Source organism: Arvicanthis niloticus, chromosome 15 (genome assembly GCF_011762505.2).
Source record: "Arvicanthis niloticus isolate mArvNil1 chromosome 15, mArvNil1.pat.X, whole genome shotgun sequence".
NCBI classification, from domain to species: Eukaryota; Metazoa; Chordata; class Mammalia; order Rodentia; family Muridae; genus Arvicanthis; species Arvicanthis niloticus.
The window spans coordinates 24,415,138-24,419,458 of record NC_047672.1 but is presented as its reverse complement, the minus strand read 5'-3'; positions in this window follow the sequence as shown (position 1 = coordinate 24,419,458).

The following is a 4,321-nucleotide window of genomic DNA, read 5'->3' as shown; positions in this document are numbered from 1 at the left end:
CTTCAGCTCCTCCAGGTACCCCCTTGCTTTCTCTCAAATTTATGGACTCTTTATGCGCGCGCGTGCACGTGTGAGTGTGTGTGTGTGTGTTGCAAAGCTGGGCCAAGGTGGATAATACGCTTTTTATATATTCATATAGTCCTAAATATATATATATATATATATATATATATATATTTCCAAATATACAAGTTTATATATTGCTAATATAAATTTATGTATTTCTTTTTTCTTTCTTTTTTTTTCTTTTGAGAAAAAAAATTAGAAATACATGCCGTGTAGTGGTGGCGCACACCTTTAATCTCAGCACGTGGGAGGCAGAGGCAGGCGGCTTTCTGAGTTTGAGGCCAACCTGGTCTACAGAGTGAGTTCCAGGACAACCAGGGCTACACAGAGAAACCCTGTCTTGAAAAACAAAACAAACAAACAAACAAAAAAAAAACAACAACAAAAAAAACACACAACCTGCTTGGTCTATATAGTGTTACTTGAATGTGTATGATTTCAGGGATGACCACTTTTTATTGGATAAATGGTGGGAGGGTGTTCTTCCCTGGAGAAGACCATTTCTCCTGTTTATAGCATTTCTTAGTTGACTGTAGTGATTATTTAAGGTTTTAAGATAAACAAAAGAATCACTATAAAAAGGCCTGGTGGAAATGTCTAGCAGATTCTGGAATCTGTGAGTCTAGCATTTACAGAAGAGATAATACTAGAAATTTGAAAATTTGAAAATATAGATGACATTTGGATCCACAGGGCTGAATGAGGTCATCTCAGAGGAGTATAAATTGAGAAGAAAGGTATTCCAAGAAGCTTTCCCTTTAGTGGAGAAAGAAGAGACTGATAGAGCTATGAAGACTTAGGAGAAGCCAGTGTGCTAAGAGGATAATGGAGAATATGGGGTCATGAAAGCCAAATATTTTAATAAGAGATAATCAACTGCATTGAATGCTATCAAGAGATTAAAAGAGGATAGAACTACCTGTTGCTGCACAACAATAACCCCAAAACTTTGTAGCCAATACCAGAGATTCTTTCTTCAGAGGTCTGACTTGGCAAGGCTTGGCTTTGTAGATCTTCTTTTGTCACATTAAAAAGCCTGTGGCTGCATTTAGCTGGGACCTTCACTATCATTAGATGACCCATAGTTATCCCTCCTCCTTCAGCTTCAGTCTTTCATCTCATTACTTAGAAGCCTAGCCTGAGCTTCTTTAGAGTTTGCTGGTGGCTGACAAGAGAACAAGCCCTATGTGCGTGTTTGTCAAGTGTCTGATTTTTCATAGTGGTTTCTGGCTCTGCCCTCCATTTTCTTTTACAAGAAATGGCTCACAGGGCTGGAGAGATGGCTCAGCAGTGAGCAGATGGCTCACACCACACACACACATACCCCACAAGTTTAAAAAAATAGTAGCAATAAAACCAAATCTAAATAATGGCTTATGTTAGCAGCTTTCTCAGTCTGCTTTCCATAAGACATTGAGAGTGGAGGAGACTGAATTCTAGAACTATATCCTTTCTTTTTGAGCTGGTACAGTTTAGGTTTTCTGTGTATTGAGTTATAACCCACTCCACTAAACAAAAGCTCTAAAAGACAAATCTTTATTCTGACCTTTACATCAAAATGCCCTTCAGATTCTATACTACCAGCTACTTTAATTTCAAATGTGAGGCCACATTTACAAACAGGCCCTATACATTGATTGGCTAAGACCTGAGGGAGGAGGTACAGAGACAGAGTAAAGTCCCCAACTGCTCTTGCTCTCCTTACCTGCAAATGGGTAAAGAGGCTGCACAGAGGAAGGGCAGCCATCCAGATAGTTTTGATCCAGGTCTTAGAGGCACAGACTGTCACAAAGACAGTGTTAAAAGAACCCAAGTGGTAATCGTAAAAAGAAATGCCCTGTGGAATATTATTGGAAAAAAAATCCTGTAGTGGGGAGTGTAAGTCTTGAGCTGCTGACCCAGCTTTAGTACTACTGTAGCAAAATACATTTTATATTTCCTTAGCTCTGCCAGAAGAGAACCTACCTTGTTCCTATTACCCACCCAGGGCCTCCCTAGCACAGTACCCAATATTCAGTAAATATCTGAGGAAGGAATAAAGGCAATATGTCACTCATAATCTCATCACCCAGGAAAAGCCCAGAGATTTTCCCTGGAAATGTATGAGCTAGAATCTCTTCCAAATTTCACTTGGTTTAAGAGAAAATGGTCATCCTAAGAATCATAGACAGACCAATAGATCTGTAAAGAATCCCATCCTTCAGTATTCAGTACTATGGTCAGAAGAATTGATACTGATAATGTACTGGTAAGAAAAAAGTATTTTATATGGACTTATAAACAATACTAAGGATTGTCTGAGGGGCATGTGTGTAAGGCTGTGTTGTGTATAGGTTTCCTTATAAGAGGACATTTAGACACAGACATGAACAGAAGAAAGATGATGTAGAAACACACAGAGAAGATGACCATCTGTGAACAAAGCAGAAAGGTTAGGAATAGATCTTTACCTCAAGGTTATTCAAGGCACCAGTCCTGCTGTTAAGGGAGGGTTTTTTGTGTTTGTTTGGTTTGTGTGTTTTGTTTTGTTTTGGTTTTTGGTTTTTGGTTTTGTCAATATGATGGGATTTAGAATTACCATGGAAACAAACCCTGGGCATGTCTTTGAGAGACTCTGCATTTAGGTTAACTAAAGATGGAAGACCCACTCCAGATGTGCTCAGTTGCATCCTATGGACTGGGATCCTAGATTACATAAAAGGGAGCAAGAGACCTATACGGTTCTTTGCTTCCTTACTGCAGCTGCATCAAGAATCTGTCCTGATGACTTCCCACCATGATTGACTGTAACTGCAAATGGTGTGCCAAATTAAACCCTTCACATTGCTTCCCAATAACTAATACACCTGCAGATACTTTGATCTCAAGCTATTGACCTCTAAAACTTTAGGAATTAAATTCTTCTTGTTGAAATCCTTACAATCACCTGCCTGCACAAATCCATTCAAGCAGTGGAAGCCCCCCTACCCCCGTCCAAAAAAAGGAAAGAAAGGTCACATTCTTTTTTTTTTTTTTTAATTTTTTATTGGATATTTTATTTACATTTCAGATGCCATCCCCTTTCCCCAAAGGTCACATTCTTATGTTGGCCTCACGTTAACAAGAACTGAGAAAGCCAGTCTTTGGAAAACCTTTCTCTTGTTTACAGGTTGGACAAAAACACTTGTCCCCTAACCCACATCTCAATGTTGTTATGTTTGACTAAATGTCTTAGACTCTAAGACAATTAGTGCTCTACACTATTGGAGGATGAACCTTGGCGTGAAACTGTCTGTTCAAGAACTTATTTTCCAAGAAAATATCATGGAGATTTTTAAAGAGTAGGGGTTTGTGCTGAATAATTTCAGTGTGACGCCATGAGTCATTTCTCTTCTCCTAGAGACTCTTCTGTGCTTTTAAGGATACTCATTTATGAATATCACTGAATATCCAGCATCCAAATAATATGCCTGGCAACCTACTAGTGGAGGTTCAAAGAGCCAGAAGGGCCAACCTATTGTTGGCATTCTGTGTAGTCACACCATGCTAGAAGCTGAAGTGCCTGTGAATTTTGGTAACTCCTTCCTTCTCTAGCAGTAATAGCCCCTGTTTTTTGTTTTTTGTTTTTTTTTTTCCCTACCATCCCCAAGATGCCTTCAGCATCCCTTTTTGGTATTAAATAGTTAGTTCACTTGGTATAAATAGTTCATTTATTAAATTCTGTAACTATTTCATTTGAGAGTGCTAAGTGCATCTTTAAGGAACCCCCACAGATTAGAAGAGAAATGCCAGTAGAGAGGTCCTGAAATAGAAGCAAGACTAGGGAATGGAATATTTCTGAAATGGTTTATTTTCCCTTGACCTGTGAGGAATCATCATATTGAATGGAAAAAGTAAAGTTTTTCTAATTCTTTTCAGTGCCTAAACCTTTGGTTAACACCTATTGGTGTGCTTAGCTTTGTGTGTGGCGATGGGGGAGAGCTTAGGTGATGAACAAAAGGACAGTGAGGCCTTTCTCACTTCATCACTCTCCTATGTGAAACCACTTCCAGGGCAGGGCACAGTGGCCTTATAAAGATCCAGGTGAAGAGCTGATGGAAGTATGTGTGAAGTGGTTACCACTCATGAGATCACCAGTCACTGTTAACAACTGGTACACTTTATTCCAGGAATTGAAGCAACAGGAAACAGCTGCCAAAAGTTGAGTCAACTTAGGAGATGTAAGGCAAACATCTGTATCCCAGATAAACCATAGCCCAATGAGGTATTAGGGGAA